Below are 27365 nucleotides of genomic sequence, written 5' to 3'. Positions count from 1 at the left end.
CTCTACCCAGGTCCCCATAGTCCTAGCGTACACAGAACATGGTCAGGTCTAAATCTTCTTATTATAGACAACACATGGTCAGCTCTAAACATAATCAGTAGACAGGACATGCAGAGGTCTAAATCTACCATGTAGACACAACTTGATCATGTTTAAACTAGCTTAGGGCTGATCTCATAGGGGGTACAGATCACACACATGGGTCTCTCATCTTTGGACACCCACGTCAGGAAACTGAACAAAATCTTTGTCATTAAACATTTCAACAGGCAAAACAGAAATGTTCCCAATTTCTCTGGCCACCTGATGGTCAGGATCCACGGGCGAGCCACGAACTTCTTAGAGTGCAGCCCAGTCTGCTGCCAGGACAGACAAGAAGTGGCCTGATTCCAGCCTCCCAGGCTTCCAGAAGGAGGCGGCCACACTGAAAGCCCAGGCAGGAGAGTCCTGCATGGTCCGGGCCGGGAGATCCGGTCTGTCCATTCGGCTGGCCGATTCCGTGCGGGGCGCTCAGGGCCGCTGAGAGCCCTGCACTCAGGTCCTGCTTCCCTGCAGCGTGTGCGTGTGCGTGTGCGTGTGCGTGTGTGTGTGTGTGTAGAGGGGGCGGTGGCTGACGGCTCCCATGGTTCCCAACCCGGGCACCGCGCTGTCTTCGAGGGGAGGCACGGGGAGAGGTAGGGGCACAGAAGCCGTTGGAGAGGAGAACCCACCGCGGAACTCCTTGCACACTGGCTCGCCCCACCCGGAGACCCGCCTGCCCATCGTGGGCCGCATGTCGCCCCCCAGTCCCCCACCCCCGAGGGCAGGGTGCCTGCTCTTTCAACAGCATAGGGTCTCACATGAAGGAGACCCAGTGTGGACTGTCAGCCCCCAACTCCTGATGCTGTGTTTAGGGGGAGAATGAACCCCCTTGACTGGGTGATGGGACCCTGTGAGGAAAGAGGTGGCGGCCCGATCCAAGTCGGGGCCTGGCTGAGATATGAGGAAACAGGAGCCAAGGGCAGGGCCTGGAGGCCAGGCCAACAGGAGGGGCACCCCCAGCCTTGGCCGGGCTCTCCAACGGTGACATTGTTGCTTTAGGGGACCTGGGACAGGTGACTGAATGTAATGGGAGTCTAAACTGGACCCTGAATGCGGCTTAAAGAAGGTGTGAAGGATGTTACTGAGACAGTGACAGTCATTGGAAGACAAACTCTGTGTCAGGATATCCTGCTCCCTCCATTTAAATCCCTGAGATCTGTGACCTTTACGTGGCTACGCAGGATTGTTAGAGCAGCTGCGTGCGGATATATCTGGGGCACAATTCAGTCTGCAGCCAACTTGCAAGTGGTTCCAGCGAACACACAGGTGTGCGCACAGGCAGGCACAGCACACACACAAACATATGCACGTGCACAGCACAAATATATTCACACACTAGCATGTGAACACACATGCACCCATATGCCCATGCACACACTAATGTGTGCAAGTTCACATACCTATCCACATGCACAGCATATTTATGCAAACAGGCACATGCACACGCATAGCACACACACAGGGAATAAAGTGAATCCGTAAAGCATTAATTCCTGAACACAAGTGAAGCTGACATGTATTTTTCCCTTTTCTTAGCCTTGATGTTTTCCACAACAAAAAAGTTTAAGAAAAAAGTTAATGGCAAATGACTTTTGATTCATAGGACTTTCTGATTTTATTCCACAAATATTATGACAGCAGAAATGAATGTAGATATTACATGTGTCCACTAAGGGAAGAATGGAGAAGAAAAACACGGTCCATCAATACAAGGGAATGCTATTCAGCCTAAAAAGGAAGTCAATTCTGACACAGGATGCAGCAGGGATGAACCTTGAGGGCATTATGCTCAGTGATGTAAGCTAGACACAAAAAAACAAACAGTGCTTGATCCACTCATACAAGGCCCCTAGAGCAGTCGGAAATATAGAGACATAAAGTAGGATGTTGAGGGCCAGAGGCTGAGGGAGGGACAATGGGGAGTGAGTGTTTAATGGGGACTGTTTCAATTTTGCAAGATGAAAAAGTTCTGGAGGATGATGGTGGTCAGGTTTGCACAACAGTGTGAATTATTTCCTGACCCTGAAATGTGCACTTAAAAATGGTTAAGATAGTACATTTTATGTTATGTGTACCAGACCACAATTTTTAAAACTTTTCCAAAAACAACAGGAAATAGTCCATGAATACCACAAGATGCACAACTTCACTAACAACAGAGGGATTAAAGCCATAAGAAAAATACTGTGCATACACCTACCAGAATGGCAGACATGAAAGACATAGTATCAAATATCAGCAGGATGTGGAGCAATGGAAAGCCTGGTACGCAACGGGGGGATGCAACCACTTCTGAAGCAATCGGGCCTCAGATAGCGAAGTCCGTGCACAGAGACCCACAGTGCTCCTCCCAGTTGAACACAAACCCACCAGCCCTGCACCAGGACACACGGACATGGACTGGCAGCCACAGGAGCCAAACCTGAAGGAACCTGAAGGCCATCACAGACGGATGCAGAAATGAACCATGCACGCTCCTATGAAGGAATATTCCACAGCAATGGAGTACATTTTGTTTAAAGGTAGTAAAACTATAAAAATTATTTTTTAAAGAAAACTATATTTACAAGATGAAAGAATCTATAATTCTGGCACCTAGGGATTGTCGAATGCTCCTAAAAATAGATTGCTGTGGAAACGTTTATTATAGGGAAATTGACATATTCTCTAGGAAGGACGCGGTGAATGGGCCTGCTACATTTTCTACATTGAAGACATGTACAGGTTTTGATTCTACTTCTGTTAAATCAAGTGGGGCTTCACTGGATTTCTGCTACTGCGGAGATAATCAAATTCTGGGTAGGGGTCAGGAGAAAATTAGTCATAGGTGTTCTTGTGTAGTAATTACTGTTGAAAGTGTAAATGATCCATTTACCAGTAAGACTGAGAATAGAATAACTGCTACATTACTTCATATGAGATGATCCTCTGTGCTATTGTTCCTGGAGCTCCAGTGAGTGAGTATTTTGAATGTGAAGTTCATCCAGATATGAGGATGGAATAAATGGCTAGGTGTGATATGGCTAATAGAAATAATATGCCTACATTTATACTAATTAGTGGATAAGATATGGGAAGAGGAATTCATGTTGTGAGAGGCAGGGTTATGGCTAGCATTGGGGCAATAATATATAAATTGATGATGTTGATGGACATAGTGGTTCTTTAATAAGTAATTGGAATGCCTCAGCAATGGGTTGTAATCATCCATGGGGGCTGATGATTTTTGGCCCTTTCTGGATTTGTATATAGCCTAGGATTTTCCATTTGGTTAATATGAGGAATGCTATGGTGAATTAAATTGGGTAATTTGTGAAAGAATGTTGATTATAAACATATTCTTAGGAAGAGGACTTGAACCAGTGCAGAAAAAGTTTCAGTTTTACATAATTACCGGGCTCTGCCAGCGTAACGAACCCTGTTCTACAGTAGGGTATGTATAAATTAATTGAATGTAGATTATATCATCATTTAGTTTGAAGACATTTTGTAAAGGAAGCCGTATTGCTCTTGTCCTTTCATACTGGAAGAAATCTGCAATAGACAGAAACCAACCAGGATGACTCCAGTCTGAACTCAGATCACGTGAGACTTTAATCGTTGAACAAACAGACAATTAATAGCAGTTATACCGTTGAAATGTCGTGATCCAGCATCAAGGTCATAAACCATATTGCCCATATGAACTCCAGAATACAATTACACTGTTATCCCTAGGAAAACTTGTTCCATTGACCAGTGTTTTAGAAGAACAGGTGATAAAGCATTTTGACTAGCTGGCCTAAATTTTAATCACTCAGAAGTGGTTTTATTCTCCCAAAAATAAATGGCGCATGGGCTCAAGACACACCTGCTTCAGTAGTTGTGGCGTGCAGACTCAGTAGTTGTGGCCCAATGGCTTAGTTGTTCCGTGGCACGTGAGATCTTCCCGGACCGGGGATCGAACCGGGTCCCCTGCATTGGCAGGCGAATTCTTAATCACTGCATCACCAGGGAAGTCCCAGATTCGCAGTCTCCCTTTTAATATACCTTAAGCCCAAAGAATCCATGGAAAATTGTTAGAGAAAATAAGGCAATAAAATATTGTAAGGACTATAACAGAAGCATATAGTACACAGTTCATATAGACACATCCCAAGCAGTTACAAAGTATATTAAAAGGGAGGCTGCAATTTTAAAAGAATAAGAAAAATTATACCCACAAACTCCCAATCTTTCCTGAAACGTTGCAATCTGAAACCCTATTGTAGGAAGCAGAAGATTCCAGGAGATATTCTACAAATGAAGCACTCCAAACCCTGTGGTTGGATAAGGAATTCTGGAAGGAAGGTATCCTCACCCAAGGAGAGCAGGTTCCTATACTTCTCTAACATCACATCCCTGTAAAATTCCCATTGATCTTGGTCCAGGCATTCTCACTCCTCTTGACAGAAATCTATGGCCACATCCTGGAATGTCAGCAGTCCCTGAAATTAAACGTACACATGCCATGTGGCCACGGGAAGTGTTCATAATATGACCCAAGAAGAAAACAGCAAGTTAAGAGAAGGTTTTAATTTAGAAGAGTCTCTTTAATTATCCACTAATACATATATATATATATATATATATATATATATATATAATTTTTTTTTACAAAGTAACTTTCTCTACCTTATTTCTAACTACAAGAAAAGAGTATGGCATGTGATCCACAAAACCAGTATAGAGACTATACTTGTCTGGAAAAGAAATGATAAAATGATGGTTTCAACACAGGCATATGCATTTTTGAGTGTTTTATTTATATCAAACTGGATAAAATGTGTGTATTTCTCATAGAGAAAAGACCTGTCGAGGTAGAAATGTACCTTTCAACTATTCATGGGTACACGAGTACACTGGGGAGATTGTAAAAGTGCAGATTGTGATTCAGTAGGTCCGGTGGGCATGAGTTCTATTTTTTTAACAAGCTGATTTTTAACTAGTGATGCCACAGTCTCTGATTCATTAACCACAACTGTGAATATCAGAGACATAATTAGAAAGGTAAAAATTCTCATTTAATTTTGAACTTAAAGTGTTTTATGGATTTTAAACCTTTAATAGAAAAGTGAGCACAGCAGCAACAATCATTTGTGAGTATTTACTATAGACTGTGTATCTTTCTAGTTTTTTTGTGTAGGATTCCAGGAAAAAGGCCTGGGCTGCGGCCACAATGGGCGTGGCCCCCAGGCCGGGCCGCCCCTCCAGGACCCCCGACGGGGCCCTGCGCTCCTGGCGGCTCCCTCCCCCGCCGCCCCGCTCCCTCCCGGAAGGCCTTGGGGCAGAGCGGTCCCACCCACTGCGCGCTGAACAGAGCCCGCGTTTCCTCAGAGCTGGAACTCCCGGCTCAGGCGGGGTCTCTTCCCTCCGCCTTCACGGAACTGCCCCGGAGCCCGAGGGCAGGGCGACCTCACTGAGGCTGCCGGCTCTGGAGGTGCCCCGGCGGCCGAAGCCATGACAGTCGCGGGGACGGCGGGCTGGGTAAGTGGGCGACGACCCTCCGCCTGGTCCGGTGCCCGGGCGGCAGCACAAGACCAGCTTCTGAGGGGCAGGGGTTCGCTGCCACCCGCCGCTGCTGTGCAGAGAGAGCGGCCTCCAGCGTCTGGTTCCCGGGAACTTTGGTCCGTCCTCTCGCCCCTGCCCTCGTCCTGGCTCGCGAGACCTGGTGGGCGTGAGGAGGGGGTCGGCCTGAGCGTCCTGAGGGGAAACGGGGCAAGGGAGGCGCAGGGTCCGGCTGCAGCGTCAGCGCCCCTCTTCCCGACTGCGGGGAAAGCGGCTGAAAACTCCTCCCGAGGCGCGCAGGCCCCTTATTCAGCCGAGTCCCTCTGCGCTCCTTCCTTCCTGAGTTAAAGTACCGGGGGGAGGGGACAGGGCAGGGAACTGGCGCAGGTAATGGGGAACATCCAAAGGTGATTGTTAACTAAGGAAAACCAGCTCTCCCAAGGTCAGGAATGCGGCGCTTTTCTTTGCCTGGGCTCACTGAATTCCTTCCTTTGATATGCACCTCAGCTCTCTGGGGCCTGCATTCTGTATTTGCATATCCTGAGTGCCTCAGGGCCCGCCGGCTCACATTGGAGGGCTGCAAGTGCTGAAGACTGTGACATCCTTTGTTTACTGATAGGGCAAGAACTATTCCATTTCTCACAGGCTTGAGGGGCAGACAGTGGAAAAAAGTCAGAGAATCTCACTCGGCCTGTACTTTGGTTTACATATAGATAATATTTATACTTAACTGTGCTAATAGAGGTTCTCAAGTCCAATCAACTTGTACTACTGCCCTCTATGTATCAATTTCATCAATATCATAAGATAAATGCCTATAGAATTGACTTAATCCATTTAAATAGGATAATGATTTTGAAAGGAAACATAATAGAAATATAACAACGAAACCTTTACCACTAAAGGCTGGGTCTGGAACACCCTAAATAAATGTTCCATTGTTAAAATATTGAAAGATGTAGTCAATAGAAATATCAAAAAAATGACAAATAATAAGGGTAGCAGAATGTTGAAATGTTCTATCTTTATCATTAAAGTGGCAGAAAATCATTTATTAGTAGGCACTGGGGGCAGAAGATGACTGATTTTATATCTGTGTCATATTTGTGCAGTTGTTTCAACAAGTAACTTAAAGACAAAATGGAAAAACAAGGAGGTTTGTGCCTGAGATCATGTTGATGTGAAACCAGGGATGGCCACCTTGTGCCAGGTGAGTTAAGTTTACCTGGCAGGTAGACCGCAGAGCTCCTGGGAAGCAAGGGTTGGAATTTTTCTGCTGGGTGCCCCTTAGGTTCTGTGACTTGACTGACTGTGAGTCATGTTTCGGGAAAGACCTGATCACAGGAAAAGGGTGGGAATAGAGTGATTTGGGGAGCAGCTAACAACATTCATCACAGCTCACGGCCTGAATGAATTTTAAAGAAACAGGAAAACAAATGCTTCTTATGGAATCAGAGAATGTGAGGGCTGGACAATCCCAGAAAATGAGGAACACCCATCCCATTTTCCAGATGACAAAACAGAGGTCCAGCAAGGTGAAATCCCTCACCCAAGTTGCACCCGTCTCTCCTCCCCACTACGTGGTTCATGAAAGCAGGACTCTTCCTGTCTTGATCACTGCTGAGCCCCAAAAAGGGCCAGACATCTAGCAGCTGCTCCAAAAATTTGGGTTGACTGTAGGAACAATGCTATTTCTTTCTTTCTCACTCTTATTCAGGATTGTGCCAAGAACTCCCCAGGTTGCAATGTAATTCGATAAATGTAAATATTAATTGAGTTTTGTTGTGATGAGGACTTAGGCTTTGAAGGTAACAGACTTGGTTCAGATCTTGGTTCTGCCACTCCATAGCTGTTTGGCTTTGGGAAAATTACTAAACCTCTCTGAGATTATTTCCTCCTTTGTAAAGTGGGGATAAATCTATCTGAGCCAGCAGAGCAGCTGCATGAGAGATGTGCACTAAATATTGGTCTTTCTCACTCTCCTACGCCATCTCTCTGTTCTTCCCAGAGAAGCTGTACAGAAGGATATAGTACTTTTGTTTAAAATAGTTAACTAATTAATTAATTAATTTGTTTTTGGCTGCGTTGGGTCTTCGTTGCTATGCGCAGGCTTTGCCTAGTTGCGGCAAGCGGGGGCTACTCTTTGTTGCGGTGCGCGGGCTTCTCATTGCGGTGGCTTCTCTTGCTAGCCTTAACCCCAATGCTAGCCTTAACCCTGGCTCTCACAACATGAATTCCTCTTCCCATATCTTATCCACTAATTAATATAAATGTAGGCATATTATTTCTATTAGCCATATCACACATAGCCATTTACTCCATCCTCAGATCTGGATGAACTTCACATTCAAAATACTCACTCACTGGAACTCTAGGAACAATAGCACAGACAATCATCTCATATGAAGTAATGTAGCAGTTATTCTATTCTCAGTCTTACTGATAAATGGATCATTTACACATTCAACAGTAATTATTACACAAGAACACCTATGACTAATTTTCTCCTGACCCCTACCCAGAATTTGATTATCTCCGCAGTAGCCGAAATCCAACGAAGCCCCACTTGATTTCACGGAAGTAGCATCAAAACCTGTATATGTCTTCAATGTAGAAAATGTAGCAGGCCCATTCACCCCGTCCCTCCTAGAGAATATGTCAATGTCCCTATAATAAAATTTCCACAGCAATCTATTTTTAGGAGCATTCGACAATGCCTAGGTGCCAGAATTATATACAGCCCAAGTCATCATTAAAACTCATCTAACAATCTCCTTTCTATGAATTTGAGCCTCCTACCTACAATTTTGATATGATCAACGCATACATCTCTTATGAAAAGTGTTTTTACGACTAACATTAATCTTATGTATATGAGAGTTTTCACTACTTGTCATCATACCAGGCAACCCACCACAAATTTAAGAAATATGTCTGACAAAAGAGTTACTTTGATAGAGTAAATCATAGAGGTTTCAATGCTCTGATTCCTGGAATTGAATTCTTCCTAATAATTTTACATTCTCCATGCTACCTACCACATTACACCACATGCTATATAGTAAAGTTCTCTAAGTAAGCTACAGGCCCATACCCCAAAAATATTTTTGTATATCCTTCCTGTGCTAATAAACTCTCATTGTTTTTACCATCATTCTACTGACCATTTTCTCAGGAAATATAATTGTATAACAAGCTCACACTGGTTAATGGTATCCCCATTCTAATAAAAAACATGAACCCATAAGCTACAGAAGCATCCAACAAATATTTCCTAAAACAGTCCACCACATCAATACTACTTATAATGGCTATTATCATTAATCTAATATACTCTGGTCAAAGAGCACAATGAATAACAAGAATCTTTAATCCAGCAGCATCCACCCTCATGACAATCGCCCTTGTCACAAAAGTAGGACTTTCCCCATTTCACTTCTGAGTGCCTGAAGTCACACGAGGCATCCCATGAACAGCAGACCTGATGCTATCAACATGACAAAATTGCACCCCTATCAGTTTTATACCACAGGTCACCTTCCATCAACCTAAATATACTATTAATCATAGTGATATTATAAATCATAGCTGGAGGCTGAGGCAGACTTCGCCATACTCACCTGGAAAATATTACACCCTCCTCATCAATTGCCCATATAGGATGAATAACAGCTATTATAATGTATATTCAGATTATAACAATCCTAACCATACTAATTTATATCATAACAACACTGTCTTCTTCTTATTTATGCCCAGATCATGTACTACAAGAGTATCATTATCACACACATGAGATAAAACACCTCCCATCACAATCATTTTCCTCACCATTATAGTATCATTAGGACATCGCCCATCACTATCAGGCTTTCTACCCAAATGAATAATTATCCAAGAGATAACAAAAACGACAACATCATTCTACCAACACTAATAGCCATCATAGCAGTCCTCAGCATATATTTCTACTTGCAGCTAACATACTCCACATCACTAACTATATTCCCTTCATTAAACAACACAAACACAAAGCAATTTGAACATACAAAGAAATAACCTTCCTATCATTACCAATCATAATACCCACACGGTTACTACACACAACACCCATTCTATCGGTGCTGGACTAGGAATTTAGGTTAGTTCAGACCAAGAGCTTTCAAAACCCTAAACAAGTGAAATTTACTTAATTCCTAAAAATAAGGATTGCAAGACTTTATTCTACATCAATTGAATGTAAAGCAAACACTGTATTGAAGCCAAATCTTTACGAGATTGATGAGTTTTAACCCCAGGAAACTTTAGTTAACAGGCAAATCCTCTAGTCAACTGACTTCAGTCTACTTCTCCTTCATTTGAGAAAGAAAAAAAGAAAAAAAAAAAAAGGCAGGATAATCACTGGCAGAATTGAAGCTGCTTCTCTGAAGTTACAATTCAATTTGTTGATTCACCACAGGGTTTGCCAGAAAGAGGGCTCAATCTCTGTCTTTAGATTTACAGTCTAATTCTAACTCAGTCATTTTACCTCTGTTCATACACTGCTGATTATTTTCAACAAATCACAAAGATATCGGCATTTTATATTTACTATTTGGTGCTTGAGCTGGAGTAGCAGGCAGCACCTTAATTATATTAATCCAGGCTGAGCTATGCTGACCTGGACCGCTACTTGGAGATGCCCAAATCTGTAAGGTTGTCATAACAGTCCCTGCACTTGTAATAATTTTCTTTATAGCTGTACCCGTTATGATTGCAGGCTTTGAAAACTGACTTGGGCCATTAATAACTCGGACAACTGAAGTAGCATTTCCCCCAATAAATCATATAAACTTTTGACTACTTCCCCCATCATTCTTACTCCTACTCATATCACCAATAGTAGAAGCTGGTTCTGGTACCAGTGGGACGGTGTATTCAGCTCTAGCCTGCAATCTGGCCCATGCAGGAGCCTCTGGCGACCTAACTGTTTTCTCCTTACATTTAGCAGGTGTCTCCTCAATTCTTGGTATTATTACTTTTATTACTATTGTCTTTAATACAAAACCAGCAGTCATATCCCAATACCAAACACCATTATTTGTTTAATCTTCCCCAACTATAGCCATATTACTATAATTACCAATCTCAGTCCAAGCAGCCAGAATTGCCATGCTGTTAAGAGATAGAAATCTAAACACTACTTTCTTTGACCCTGCAGGAGGAGACCGAATCCTATACCAACACCTCTTTTGATACTTTGCTCACCCTGAAGTCTGTATTCATGGCCTAACAGGGTTTGTTATAAACTCACATAGCATTACCTACTATTTAGGACAAAAATTGCCTTTCAGCTATCTGGGAATAGTATGAGTCATGTCCACTGGTTTTTTAGGAGTTCTCTTGTGGGCCCATCATATGTTTACCATAGGGATAGCTGTGGACTCAGGAGCATACTTTGCATCAGCTACCGTAATTACTTCTATCCCTACAGGAGTAAAAGTATCTAGCTGATTAGCAACTCTTTATTTAATTTTTCTTTTTCTTTTCTTTTTTTTTTTTTTTTTTTGGCTGAGTTGGGTCTTGGTTGCTGCGCATGGGCTTTCTCTGGTTGCGGTGAGCGGCAGCTACTCTTCGTTGCGGTGTGCGGCCCTTTCATTGCAGTGGCTTCTCTTGTTGCAGAGCACGGCCTCTAGGCGCGTGGGCTTCAGTAGTTGTGGCTTGCGGGCTCTAGAGGGCAGGCTCAGTAGTTGTGGCACACGGGCTTTTTGCTCCGCGGCATGTGGAATCTTCCCAGACAAGGGCTCGAACCCGTGTCCCCTGCATTGGCAGACGAATTCTTAACCACTGCGTCACCAGGGAAGTCCCTGGTTAGCAACTGTTCACGGAGGTAATACTATATGACCTCCCACTATATTATGAGTTTTAGGCTTTAGTTTTTCTTTTTACAGTAGGTCGTTTGACAGGAATCATCTTAGTCAACTCATCCCCAGACATTGTCCTCCAGGATACATACTATGTAGTAGCACACTTCCATGACCTAATGTCCATGGGAGCAGTCTTCACTATTATAGGAGGCTTTCTACACTGATTCCCACTATTCTCAGGTTATACAGTTAACTCAGCATGAGCAAAAATTCACTTCACAAGTATATTTGTAGTAGTAAATATGACTTCCTGCAGCACTTTCGTGGCCTCTCAGGGATGTCACTACGTTAGTCTGAGTACCCTGAGGCACACACAACATGAAATATTTTGTCTTTAGGCTCATTCATCTCAGTAGCAGCAGTAATGCTAATAATCTTCATACTTTGAAAAGCATTTGTGTCTAAACAAGAAGTCTTAGCAGTGGAAATTGCTACTCCTAACCTAGAATGGTTACACGGATGTCCTCCACCATATCCTACTTTCAAGATCCTACCTATGTAAATGTAAAATAAGGAAGGACTCAAGTCCTTTTCACCCAGTTTCAAGCCAACACCATAACAATTATGTCTTCCTCAATAAATGAGATAAAAGTAAAAAGTGAGGTAGCTTTGTCAAAGTTAAATGATAGGCTAAAATCCTGTATATGACTAAGGCATATCAATTTCATCTAGGCTCTCAAGATACAACATCACCGATTATGGAAGAACTTTTACATTTTCTTCATCACACATTAATAGTGATTTTTAAAATAAGTTCTCTAGTCCTCTATATCATTTCACTAATATTGACATCTAAACTCATATGCATACAATAGATGCACAGGTAGAGAAATTGTGAACAATTTACTAGCTATTATTGTAATCTTAATTGCCCTATCATCATTGTGAATCCTTTACATGATACATGAAATCAATAACTCTTCCCAAACCATAAAAAACTATGGGTCAGTAACGATACTGAAGCTACCAATACACAGATTACGAAGATTTAAATGTTGACTCCTCTGTAATCCCCACATCAGAGCTAAAACCAGGAGAATAATGACTAATAGAAGTCAACAACCGAGTAGTTAGGGATAGTCATTGAATATTAGTTTCATCTGAAATTGTTGTACACCCCGGAGTTGTTCCTTCTCAGGCCTAAAAGAAACTGCTATCCCAGGACGCCTAACTTAAAGAATCCTAATATCAACAGGACCAGGCCTATGTTGTGGACAAGAGAGCTCGTTTTCCTGAGTTCAAAGACAAGACAGAGGGATATGTCTGAGATATGGTGTGAATCTGCAGCCCATGGGGATGCACTCTCCAAGCTCCAGTATAGGAATGGGGCCTCTAGGGTCCCAGGCCACCCACCACGCCCTCTGGAGCAGGATCTGGGCAACATTCCCTGTCAGTGATGAGGCAGCCCTAGCACTTGTCACGGCCCGATGTCGTGTCCTATGTGGGCCCCATGCTCTTGGGACCACACCCCACACTCTGCAGGTCCATGCTACAGGGTCCTTCATGCCTCAGGAGTAGAGACCACACAGTAAGCAGTTCCCTCCCCAACCAGCAGGAGGAGGGGAGGAGAGCAGGGGCACCAGGGGACTCTCACTCAGACAACAACACCCCAGCGGTGCCAGCGGGGACAGTGATGATGCAGATGAGGCACAGATCAAGAGATGGGACCAGAGGACCCAAAAGGCAGCTGGTCAGGTCCTGGCTCACCTGCACCCCGGACACCTTTGTCCCGCATACACCCCCTTCCTCATACACCCTCTCCTTAAATGCAGATTCTTCAGATGCGAACAGGCAGAGCTTCAGACTGAAAGTCAGCTCTTCCAAAATGACCCGTCAGCAAACACTGCAGGATTCCACTCCAGTGGGTGCCCTGCAGTCGACAACTCAGGGACTGAAGTGGCTATCGGTGCCAGGGGCAGTGGGAGGGAATGGGGAATGAGACTTTCATGGTTGTGGAATTTTGGTTTTGCAGGACGAAAAGTTCTAGTGATGGTGGTGATGGCTCCACGAGAAAGTGAATCTATCTGATGCCTCAGAAACGTGCACTTAAAATGGTGATGATGGTAAAGGGTATGTGACGTGTGTTTTATTTCACTTAAAATAAATTCTTAAAATAATGTCTTGTTAATTGAGATTCCATTTCGACTCCCCTTCATCACAAATGTCGGAGGCCCAGACACAGTCCCCTACCTTAGGGGCCATCACGGTACCCTCACAGAGCACGTGGGAGACCATTCTTAGGGGGGGCTAGTCTGTGCTCACCTGACCTCTGTCCAGGGGGACCCAGGCAGTGGTGACCCCCATAGATTAGACATATGATATGCTATAGTATTAATACGATACCACCAAGTGTTGTCACTCACCGGAACACAGAGCAGCAACCCACTCGAACATGCCTGACCTCATATGATTGTGACAAGATGAAGAGAAGAAAAGGAACCACAGGTTAATCAGGACAACACCCTTAATGCAGAGGTTGGAAATCTCAAAGGGGACAGGACACACTGCAGGCAAAGAGCGCATATGCGGTCTCCCCATCCATGTGATCCTGACCCATGCAGGTATGGTGAGACCCACACAGTCCCCGCACCCTATACCTGGGGCCACACATCCACACTCACCAGGGTGACCCACCTCCCCAGACCCCTCCACCTGGGTCACATGTCCACAGTCCCAGGGTGACCTCACCTCCCCAGACCCTGCACCTGGGGTCACACGTCCCCTTGGTCAGGACACCATGGCTCTGCAGGGGGCTCCCCCAATGTGGAAACAAGCTGGGTCCCTGGGACCTCCTGGGATGGGAAAAAGTGTCAGGTGGGTCTCCTTTCCCCACACTTGGCCCAGAGGAGTCCTCCTGTCCTCACTTTGGTTCTGTGTGATTTTAACTGTTTGTACAGCTTTCATACTAGAGTTGAACACACGACCCTGGTGCTGGCATGTTCAGTCCTTTCTCGTCTCACTTACATGCTGAGAAAACATACAGGAGAGCAGGGCAGAAAGCCGAGGGGCAGCTCTGGACTCTGCTGAGTAGGGACGGTAGACTGGAGGGAGAGCTCAGCAGCAGCCTCAGCTGTCACCCATCGGCCTTTTGCCCGATCTGCGTGCCCTGCAATCAATTCAGCAGCTAAACCTGCTTCCCTATGCACCATGCACGTGCTGGTAAATTGGAATTATTGCCAGGTAGTCCTCCTGAGGATTCTCCATGAGCCCCAGGGAAGGTGAACCTTGGCAGGGATTAAGAGTAAGGCCCCGAACATAGCACTGACCCTTGGGAGGACCAGGTCACCACACTCAGAAGAGAGGCTGTTACGTAGACAAGCCCACCTCAGCTCCAAACCCCAGACATCTAAGCCCTGACATTCAGATGCAGGCACGGAGCTTCCCAGTACTGAGGCCAGGCCGGGTCTCTACCCAGGTCCCCATAGTCCTAGCGTACACAGAACATGGTCAGGTCTAAATCTTCTTATTATAGACAACACATGGTCAGCTCTAAACATAATCAGTAGACAGGACATGCAGAGGTCTAAATCTACCATGTAGACACAACTTGATCATGTTTAAACTAGCTTAGGGCTGATCTCATAGGGGGTACAGATCACACACATGGGTCTCTCATCTTTGGACACCCACGTCAGGAAACTGAACAAAATCTTTGTCATTAAACATTTCAACAGGCAAAACAGAAATGTTCCCAATTTCTCTGGCCACCTGATGGTCAGGATCCACGGGCGAGCCACGAACTTCTTAGAGTGCAGCCCAGTCTGCTGCCAGGACAGACAAGAAGTGGCCTGATTCCAGCCTCCCAGGCTTCCAGAAGGAGGCGGCCACACTGAAAGCCCAGGCAGGAGAGTTCTGCATGGTCCGGGCCGGGAGATCCGGTCTGTCCATTCGGCTGGCCGATTCCGGGCGGGGCGCTCAGGGCCGCTGAGAGCCCTGCACTCAGGTCCTGCTTCCCTGCAGCGTGTGCGTGTGCGTGTGCGTGTGCGTGTGTGTGTGTGTGTGTAGAGGGGGCGGTGGCTGACGGCTCCCATGGTTCCCAACCCGGGCACCGCGCTGTCTTCGAGGGGAGGCACGGGGAGAGGTAGGGGCACAGAAGCCGTTGGAGAGGAGAACCCACCGCGGAACTCCTTGCACACTGGCTCGCCCCACCCGGAGACCCGCCTGCCCATCGTGGGCCGCATGTCGCCCCCCAGTCCCCCACCCCCGAGGGCAGGGTGCCTGCTCTTTCAACAGCACAGGGTCTCACATGAAGGAGACCCAGTGTGGACTGTCAGCCCCCAACTCCTGATGCTGTGTTTAGGGGGAGAATGAACCCCCTTGACTGGGTGATGGGACCCTGTGAGGAAAGAGGTGGCGGCCCGATCCAAGTCGGGGCCTGGCTGAGATATGAGGAAACAGGAGCCAAGGGCAGGGCCTGGAGGCCAGGCCAACAGGAGGGGCACCCCCAGCCTTGGCCGGGCTCTCCAACGGTGACATTGTTGCTTTAGGGGACCTGGGACAGGTGACTGAATGTAATGGGAGTCTAAACTGGACCCTGAATGCGGCTTAAAGAAGGTGTGAAGGATGTTACTGAGACAGTGACAGTCATTGGAAGACAAACTCTGTGTCAGGATATCCTGCTCCCTCCATTTAAATCCCTGAGATCTGTGACCTTTACGTGGCTACGCAGGATTGTTAGAGCAGCTGCGTGCGGATATATCTGGGGCACAATTCAGTCTGCAGCCAACTTGCAAGTGGTTCCAGCGAACACACAGGTGTGCGCACAGGCAGGCACAGCACACACACAAACATATGCACGTGCACAGCACAAATATATTCACACACTAGCATGTGAACACACATGCACCCATATGCCCATGCACACACTAATGTGTGCAAGTTCACATACCTATCCACATGCACAGCATATTTATGCAAACAGGCACATGCACACGCATAGCACACACACAGGGAATAAAGTGAATCCGTAAAGCATTAATTCCTGAACACAAGTGAAGCTGACATGTATTTTTCCCTTTTCTTAGCCTTGATGTTTTCCACAACAAAAAAGTTTAAGAAAAAAGTTAATGGCAAATGACTTTTGATTCATAGGACTTTCTGATTTTATTCCACAAATATTATGACAGCAGAAATGAATGTAGATATTACATGTGTCCACTAAGGGAAGAATGGAGAAGAAAAACACGGTCCATCAATACAAGGGAATGCTATTCAGCCTAAAAAGGAAGTCAATTCTGACACAGGATGCAGCAGGGATGAACCTTGAGGGCATTATGCTCAGTGATGTAAGCTAGACACAAAAAAACAAACAGTGCTTGATCCACTCATACAAGGCCCCTAGAGCAGTCGGAAATATAGAGACATAAAGTAGGATGTTGAGGGCCAGAGGCTGAGGGAGGGACAATGGGGAGTGAGTGTTTAATGGGGACTGTTTCAATTTTGCAAGATGAAAAAGTTCTGGAGGATGATGGTGGTCAGGTTTGCACAACAGTGTGAATTATTTCCTGACCCTGAAATGTGCACTTAAAAATGGTTAAGATAGTACATTTTATGTTATGTGTACCAGACCACAATTTTTAAAACTTTTCCAAAAACAACAGGAAATAGTCCATGAATACCACAAGATGCACAACTTCACTAACAACAGAGGGATTAAAGCCATAAGAAAAATACTGTGCATACACCTACCAGAATGGCAGACATGAAAGACATAGTATCAAATATCAGCAGGATGTGGAGCAATGGAAAGCCTGGTACGCAACGGGGGGATGCAACCACTTCTGAAGCAATCGGGCCTCAGATAGCGAAGTCCGTGCACAGAGACCCACAGTGCTCCTCCCAGTTGAACACAAACCCACCAGCCCTGCACCAGGACACACGGACATGGACTGGCAGCCACAGGAGCCAAACCTGAAGGAACCTGAAGGCCATCACAGACGGATGCAGAAATGAACCATGCACGCTCCTATGAAGGAATATTCCACAGCAATGGAGTACATTTTGTTTAAAGGTAGTAAAACTATAAAAATTATTTTTTAAAGAAAACTATATTTACAAGATGAAAGAATCTATAATTCTGGCACCTAGGGATTGTCGAATGCTCCTAAAAATAGATTGCTGTGGAAACGTTTATTATAGGGAAATTGACATATTCTCTAGGAAGGACGCGGTGAATGGGCCTGCTACATTTTCTACATTGAAGACATGTACAGGTTTTGATTCTACTTCTGTTAAATCAAGTGGGGCTTCACTGGATTTCTGCTACTGCGGAGATAATCAAATTCTGGGTAGGGGTCAGGAGAAAATTAGTCATAGGTGTTCTTGTGTAGTAATTACTGTTGAAAGTGTAAATGATCCATTTACCAGTAAGACTGAGAATAGAATAACTGCTACATTACTTCATATGAGATGATCCTCTGTGCTATTGTTCCTGGAGCTCCAGTGAGTGAGTATTTTGAATGTGAAGTTCATCCAGATATGAGGATGGAATAAATGGCTAGGTGTGATATGGCTAATAGAAATAATATGCCTACATTTATACTAATTAGTGGATAAGATATGGGAAGAGGAATTCATGTTGTGAGAGGCAGGGTTATGGCTAGCATTGGGGCAATAATATATAAATTGATGATGTTGATGGACATAGTGGTTCTTTAATAAGTAATTGGAATGCCTCAGCAATGGGTTGTAATCATCCATGGGGGCTGATGATTTTTGGCCCTTTCTGGATTTGTACATAGCCTAGGATTTTCCATTTGGTTAATATGAGGAATGCTATGGTGAATTAAATTGGGTAATTTGTGAAAGAGTGTTGATTATAAACATATTCTTAGGAAGAGGACTTGAACCAGTGCAGAAAAAGTTTCAGTTTTACATAATTACCGGGCTCTGCCAGCGTAACGAACCCTGTTCTACAGTAGCGTATGTATAAATTAATTGAATGTAGATTATATCATCATTTAGTTTGAAGACATTTTGTAAAGGAAGCCGTATTGCTCTTGTCCTTTCATACTGGAAGAAATCTGCAATAGACAGAAACCAACCAGGATGACTCCAGTCTGAACTCAGATCACGTGAGACTTTAATCGTTGAACAAACAGACAATTAATAGCAGTTATACCGTTGAAATGTCGTGATCCAGCATCAAGGTCATAAACCATATTGCCCATATGAACTCCAGAATACAATTACACTGTTATCCCTAGGAAAACTTGTTCCATTGACCAGTGTTTTAGAAGAACAGGTGATAAAGCATTTTGACTAGCTGGCCTAAATTTTAATCACTCAGAAGTGGTTTTATTCTCCCAAAAATAAATGGCGCATGGGCTCAAGACACACCTGCTTCAGTAGTTGTGGCGTGCAGACTCAGTAGTTGTGGCCCAATGGCTTAGTTGTTCCGTGGCACGTGAGATCTTCCCGGACCGGGGATCGAACCGGGTCCCCTGCATTGGCAGGCGAATTCTTAATCACTGCATCACCAGGGAAGTCCCAGATTCGCAGTCTCCCTTTTAATATACCTTAAGCCCAAAGAATCCATGGAAAATTGTTAGAGAAAATAAGGCAATAAAATATTGTTAGGACTATAACAGAAGCATATAGTACACAGTTCATATAGACACATCCCAAGCAGTTACAAAGTATATTAAAAGGGAGGCTGCAATTTTAAAAGAATAAGAAAAATTATACCCACAAACTCCCAATCTTTCCTGAAACGTTGCAATCTGAAACCCTATTGTAGGAAGCAGAAGATTCCAGGAGATATTCTACAAATGAAGCACTCCAAACCCTGTGGTTGGATAAGGAATTCTGGAAGGAAGGTATCCTCACCCAAGGAGAGCAGGTTCCTATACTTCTCTAACATCACATCCCTGTAAAATTCCCATTGATCTTGGTCCAGGCATTCTCACTCCTCTTGACAGAAATCTATGGCCACATCCTGGAATGTCAGCAGTCCCTGAAATTAAACGTACACATGCCATGTGGCCACGGGAAGTGTTCATAATATGACCCAAGAAGAAAACAGCAAGTTAAGAGAAGGTTTTAATTTAGAAGAGTCTCTTTAATTATCCACTAATACATATATATATATATATATAATTTTTTTTTTACAAAGTAACTTTCTCTACCTTATTTCTAACTACAAGAAAAGAGTATGGCATGTGATCCACAAAACCAGTATAGAGACTATACTTGTCTGGAAAAGAAATGATAAAATGATGGTTTCAACACAGGCATATGCATTTTTGAGTGTTTTATTTATATCAAACTGGATAAAATGTGTGTATTTCTCATAGAGAAAAGACCTGTCGAGGTAGAAATGTACCTTTCAACTATTCATGGGTACACGAGTACACTGGGGAGATTGTAAAAGTGCAGATTGTGATTCAGTAGGTCCGGTGGGCATGAGTTCTATTTTTTTAACAAGCTGATTTTTAACTAGTGATGCCACAGTCTCTGATTCATTAACCACAACTGTGAATATCAGAGACATAATTAGAAAGGTAAAAATTCTCATTTAATTTTGAACTTAAAGTGTTTTATGGATTTTAAACCTTTAATAGAAAAGTGAGCACAGCAGCAACAATCATTTGTGAGTATTTACTATAGACTGTGTATCTTTCTAGTTTTTTTGTGTAGGATTCCAGGAAAAAGGCCTGGGCTGCGGCCACAATGGGCGTGGCCCCCAGGCCGGGCCGCCCCTCCAGGACCCCCGACGGGGCCCTGCGCTCCTGGCGGCTCCCTCCCCCGCCGCCCCGCTCCCTCCCGGAAGGCCTTGGGGCAGAGCGGTCCCACCCACTGCGCGCTGAACAGAGCCCGCGTTTCCTCAGAGCTGGAACTCCCGGCTCAGGCGGGGTCTCTTCCCTCCGCCTTCACGGAACTGCCCCGGAGCCCGAGGGCAGGGCGACCTCACTGAGGCTGCCGGCTCTGGAGGTGCCCCGGCGGCCGAAGCCATGACAGTCGCGGGGACGGCGGGCTGGGTAAGTGGGCGACGACCCTCCGCCTGGTCCGGTGCCCGGGCGGCAGCACAAGACCAGCTTCTGAGGGGCAGGGGTTCGCTGCCACCCGCCGCTGCTGTGCAGAGAGAGCGGCCTCCAGCGTCTGGTTCCCGGGAACTTTGGTCCGTCCTCTCGCCCCTGCCCTCGTCCTGGCTCGCGAGACCTGGTGGGCGTGAGGAGGGGGTCGGCCTGAGCGTCCTGAGGGGAAACGGGGCAAGGGAGGCGCAGGGTCCGGCTGCAGCGTCAGCGCCCCTCTTCCCGACTGCGGGGAAAGCGGCTGAAAACTCCTCCCGAGGCGCGCAGGCCCCTTATTCAGCCGAGTCCCTCTGCGCTCCTTCCTTCCTGAGTTAAAGTACCGGGGGGAGGGGACAGGGCAGGGAACTGGCGCAGGTAATGGGGAACATCCAAAGGTGATTGTTAACTAAGGAAAACCAGCTCTCCCAAGGTCAGGAATGCGGCGCTTTTCTTTGCCTGGGCTCACTGAATTCCTTCCTTTGATATGCACCTCAGCTCTCTGGGGCCTGCATTCTGTATTTGCATATCCTGAGTGCCTCAGGGCCCGCCGGCTCACATTGGAGGGCTGCAAGTGCTGAAGACTGTGACATCCTTTGTTTACTGATAGGGCAAGAACTATTCCATTTCTCACAGGCTTGAGGGGCAGACAGTGGAAAAAAGTCAGAGAATCTCACTCGGCCTGTACTTTGGTTTACATATAGATCATATTTATACTTAACTGTGCTAATAGAGGTTCTCAAGTCCAATCAACTTGTACTACTGCCCTCTATGTATCAATTTCATCAATATCATAAGATAAATGCCTATAGAATTGACTTAATCCATTTAAATAGGATAATGATTTTGAAAGGAAACATAATAGAAATATAACAACGAAACCTTTACCACTAAAGGCTGGGTCTGGAACACCCTAAATAAATGTTCCATTGTTAAAATATTGAAAGATGTAGTCAATAGAAATATCAACAAAAATGACAAATAATAAGGGTAGCAGAATGTTGAAATGTTCTATCTTTATCATTAAAGTGGCAGAAAATCATTTATTAGTAGGCACTGGGGGCAGAAGATGCCTGATTTTATATCTGTGTCATATTTGTGCAGTTGTTTCAACAAGTAACTTAAAGACAAAATGGAAAAACAAGGAGGTTTGTGCCTGAGATCATGTTGATGTGAAACCAGGGATGGCCACCTTGTGCCAGGTGAGTTAAGTTTACCTGGCAGGTAGACCGCAGAGCTCCTGGGAAGCAAGGGTTGGAATTTTTCTGCTGGGTGCCCCTTAGGTTCTGTGACTTGACTGACTGTGAGTCATGTTTCGGGAAAGACCTGATCACAGGAAAAGGGTGGGAATAGAGTGATTTGGGGAGCAGCTAACAACATTCATCACAGCTCACGGCCTGAATGAATTTTAAAGAAACAGGAAAACAAATGCTTCTTATGGAATCAGAGAATGTGAGGGCTGGACAATCCCAGAAAATGAGGAACACCCATCCCATTTTCCAGATGACAAAACAGAGGTCCAGCAAGGTGAAATCCCTCACCCAAGTTGCACCCGTCTCTCCTCCCCACTACGTGGTTCATGAAAGCAGGACTCTTCCTGTCTTGATCACTGCTGAGCCCCAAAAAGGGCCAGGCATCTAGCAGCTGCTCCAAAAATTTGGGTTGACTGTAGGAACAATGCTATTTCTTTCTTTCTCACTCTTATTCAGGATTGTGCCAAGAACTCCCCAGGTTGCAATGTAATTCGATAAATGTAAATATTAATTGAGTTTTGTTGTGATGAGGACTTAGGCTTTGAAGGTAACAGACTTGGTTCAGATCTTGGTTCTGCCACTCCATAGCTGTTTGGCTTTGGGAAAATTACTAAACCTCTCTGAGATTATTTCCTCCTTTGTAAAGTGGGGATAAATCTATCTGAGCCAGCAGAGCAGCTGCATGAGAGATGTGCACTAAATATTGGTCTTTCTCACTCTCCTACGCCATCTCTCTGTTCTTCCCAGAGAAGCTGTACAGAAGGATATAGTACTTTTGTTTAAAATAGTTAACTAATTAATTAATTAATTTGTTTTTGGCTGCGTTGGGTCTTCGTTGCTATGCGCAGGCTTTGCCTAGTTGCGGCAAGCGGGGGCTACTCTTTGTTGCGGTGCGCGGGCTTCTCATTGCGGTGGCTTCTCTTGCTAGCCTTAACCCCAATGCTAGCCTTAACCCTGGCTCTCACAACATGAATTCCTCTTCCCATATCTTATCCACTAATTAATATAAATGTAGGCATATTATTTCTATTAGCCATATCACACCTAGCCATTTACTCCATCCTCAGATCTGGATGAACTTCACATTCAAAATACTCACTCACTGGAGCTCTAGGAGCAATAGCACAATCATCTCATATGAAGTAATGTAGCAGTTATTCTATTCTCAGTCTTACTGATAAATGGATCATTTACACTTTCAACAGTAATTATTACACAAGAACACCTATGACTAATTTTCTCCTGACCCCTACCCAGAATTTGATTATCTCCGCAGTAGCCGAAATCCAACGAAGCCCCACTTGATTTCACGGAAGTAGCATCAAAACCTGTATATGTCTTCAATGTAGAAAATGTAGCAGGCCCATTCACCCCGTCCCTCCTAGAGAATATGTCAATGTCCCTATAATAAAATTTCCACAGCAATCTATTTTTAGGAGCATTCGACAATGCCTAGGTGCCAGAATTATATACAGCCCAAGTCATCATTAAAACTCATCTAACAATCTCCTTTCTATGAATTTGAGCCTCCTACCTACAATTTTGATATGATCAACGCATACATCTCTTATGAAAAGTGTTTTTACGACTAACATTAATCTTATGTATATGAGAGTTTTCACTACTTGTCATCATACCAGGCAACCCACCACAAATTTAAGAAATATGTCTGACAAAAGAGTTACTTTGATAGAGTAAATCTTAGAGGTTTCAATGCTCTGATTCCTGGAATTGAATTCTTCCTAATAATTTTACATTCTCCATGCTACCTACCACATTACACCACATGCTATATAGTAAAGTTCTCTAAGTAAGCTACAGGCCCATACCCCAAAAATATTTTTGTATATCCTTCCTGTGCTAATAAACTCTCATTGTTTTTACCATCATTCTACTGACCATTTTCTCAGGAAATATAATTGTATAACAAGCTCACACTGGTTAATGGTATCCCCATTCTAATAAAAAACATGAACCCATAAGCTACAGAAGCATCCAACAAATATTTCCTAAAACAGTCCACCACATCAATACTACTTATAATGGCTATTATCATTAATCTAATATACTCTGGTCAAAGAGCACAATGAATAACAAGAATCTTTAATCCAGCAGCATCCACCCTCATGACAATCGCCCTTGTCACAAAAGTAGGACTTTCCCCATTTCACTTCTGAGTGCCTGAAGTCACACGAGGCATCCCATGAACAGCAGACCTGATGCTATCAACATGACAAAATTGCACCCCTATCAGTTTTATACCACAGGTCACCTTCCATCAACCTAAATATACTATTAATCATAGTGATATTATAAATCATAGCTGGAGGCTGAGGCAGACTTCGCCATACTCACCTGGAAAATATTACACCCTCCTCATCAATTGCCCATATAGGATGAATAACAGCTATTATAATGTATATTCAGATTATAACAATCCTAACCATACTAATTTATATCATAACAACACTGTCTTCTTCTTATTTATGCCCAGATCATGTACTACAAGAGTATCATTATCACACGCATGAGATAAAACACCTCCCATCACAATCATTTTCCTCACCATTATAGTATCATTAGGACATCGCCCATCACTATCAGGCTTTCTACCCAAATGAATAATTATCCAAGAGATAACAAAAACGACAACATCATTCTACCAACACTAATAGCCATCATAGCAGTCCTCAGCATATATTTCTACTTGCAGCTAACATACTCCACATCACTAACTATATTCCCTTCATTAAACAACACAAACACAAAGCAATTTGAACATACAAAGAAATAACCTTCCTATCATTACCAATCATAATACCCACACGGTTACTACACACAACACCCATTCTATCGGTGCTGGACTAGGAATTTAGGTTAGTTCAGACCAAGAGCTTTCAAAACCCTAAACAAGTGAAATTTACTTAATTCCTAAAAATAAGGATTGCAAGACTTTATTCTACATCAATTGAATGTAAAGCAAACACTGTATTGAAGCCAAATCTTTACGAGATTGATGAGTTTTAACCCCAGGAAACTTTAGTTAACAGGCAAATCCTCTAGTCAACTGACTTCAGTCTACTTCTCCTTCATTTGAGAAAGAAAAAAAGAAAAAAAAAAAAAAAGGCAGGATAATCACTGGCAGAATTGAAGCTGCTTCTCTGAAGTTACAATTCAATTTGTTGATTCACCACAGGGTTTGCCAGAAAGAGGGCTCAATCTCTGTCTTTAGATTTACAGTCTAATTCTAACTCAGTCATTTTACCTCTGTTCATACACTGCTGATTATTTTCAACAAATCACAAAGATATCGGCATTTTATATTTACTATTTGGTGCTTGAGCTGGAGTAGCAGGCAGCACCTTAATTATATTAATCCAGGCTGAGCTATGCTGACCTGGACCGCTACTTGGAGATGCCCAAATCTGTAAGGTTGTCATAACAGTCCCTGCACTTGTAATAATTTTCTTTATAGCTGTACCCGTTATGATTGCAGGCTTTGAAAACTGACTTGGGCCATTAATAACTCGGACAACTGAAGTAGCATTTCCCCCAATAAATCATATAAACTTTTGACTACTTCCCCCATCATTCTTACTCCTACTCATATCACCAATAGTAGAAGCTGGTTCTGGTACCAGTGGGACGGTGTATTCAGCTCTAGCCTGCAATCTGGCCCATGCAGGAGCCTCTGGCGACCTAACTGTTTTCTCCTTACATTTAGCAGGTGTCTCCTCAATTCTTGGTATTATTACTTTTATTACTATTGTCTTTAATACAAAACCAGCAGTCATATCCCAATACCAAACACCATTATTTGTTTAATCTTCCCCAACTATAGCCATATTACTATAATTACCAATCTCAGTCCAAGCAGCCAGAATTGCCATGCTGTTAAGAGATAGAAATCTAAACACTACTTTCTTTGACCCTGCAGGAGGAGACCGAATGCTATACCAACACCTCTTTTGATACTTTGCTCACCCTGAAGTCTGTATTCATGGCCTAACAGGGTTTGTTATAAACTCACATAGCATTACCTACTATTTAGGACAAAAATTGCCTTTCAGCTATCTGGGAATAGTATGAGTCATGTCCACTGGTTTTTTAGGAGTTCTCTTGTGGGCCCATCATATGTTTACCATAGGGATAGCTGTGGACTCAGGAGCATACTTTGCATCAGCTACCGTAATTACTTCTATCCCTACAGGAGTAAAAGTATCTAGCTGATTAGCAACTCTTTATTTAATTTTTCTTTTTCTTTTCTTTTCTTTTTTTTTTTTGGCTGAGTTGGGTCTTGGTTGCTGCGCATGGGCTTTCTCTGGTTGCGGTGAGCGGCAGCTACTCTTCGTTGCGGTGTGCGGCCCTTTCATTGCAGTGGCTTCTCTTGTTGCAGAGCACGGCCTCTAGGCGCGTGGGCTTCAGTAGTTGTGGCTTGCGGGCTCTAGAGGGCAGGCTCAGTAGTTGTGGCACACGGGCTTTTTGCTCCGCGGCATGTGGAATCTTCCCAGACAAGGGCTCGAACCCGTGTCCCCTGCATTGGCAGACGAATTCTTAACCACTGCGTCACCAGGGAAGTCCCTGGTTAGCAACTGTTCACGGAGGTAATACTATATGACCTCCTACTATATTATGAGTTTTAGGCTTTAGTTTTTCTTTTTACAGTAGGTGGTTTGACAGGAATCATCTTAGCCAACTCATCCCCAGACATTGTCCTCCAGGATACATACTATGTAGTAGCACACTTCCATGACCTAATGTCCATGGGAGCAGTCTTCACTATTATAGGAGGCTTTCTACACTGATTCCCACTATTCTTAGGTTATACAGTTAACTCAGCATGAGCAAAAATTCACCTCACAAGTATATTTGTAGTAGTAAATATGACTTCCTGCAGCACTTTCGTGGCCTCTCAGGGATGTCACTACGTTAGTCTGAGTACCCTGAGGCACACACAACATGAAATATTTTGTCTTTAGGCTCATTCATCTCAGTAGCAGCAGTAATGCTAATAATCTTCATACTTTGAAAAGCATTTGTGTCTAAACAAGAAGTCTTAGCAGTGGGAATTGCTACTCCTAACCTAGAATGGTTACACGGATGTCCTCCACCATATCCTACGTTTCAAGATCCTACCTATGTAAATGTAAAATAAGGAAGGACTCAAGTCCTTTTCAACCAGTTTCAAGCCAACACCATAACAATTATGTCTTCCTCAATAAATGAGATAAAAGTAAAAAGTGATGTAGCTTTGTCAAAGTTAAATGATAGGCTAAAATCCTGTATATGACTAAGGCATATCAATTTCATCTAGGCTCTCAAGATACAACATCACCGATTATGGAAGAACTTTTACATTTTCTTCATCACACATTAATAGTGATTTTTAAAATAAGTTCTCTAGTCCTCTATATCATTTCACTAATATTGACATCTAAACTCATATGAATACAATAGATGCACAGGTAGAGAAATTGTGAACAATTTACTAGCTATTATTGTAATCTTAAATGCCCTATCATCATTGTGTATCCTTTACAGGATACATGAAATCAATAACTCTTCCCAAACCATAAAAACTATGGGTCAGT

The sequence above is a fragment of the Balaenoptera physalus genome (assembly GCF_965194825.1).
Source record: "Balaenoptera physalus genome assembly, chromosome: 14".
NCBI lineage: Eukaryota > Metazoa > Chordata > Mammalia > Artiodactyla > Balaenopteridae > Balaenoptera > Balaenoptera physalus.
The sequence above is the reverse complement of the archived record's forward strand: the minus strand, read 5'-3'. Positions refer to the sequence as shown.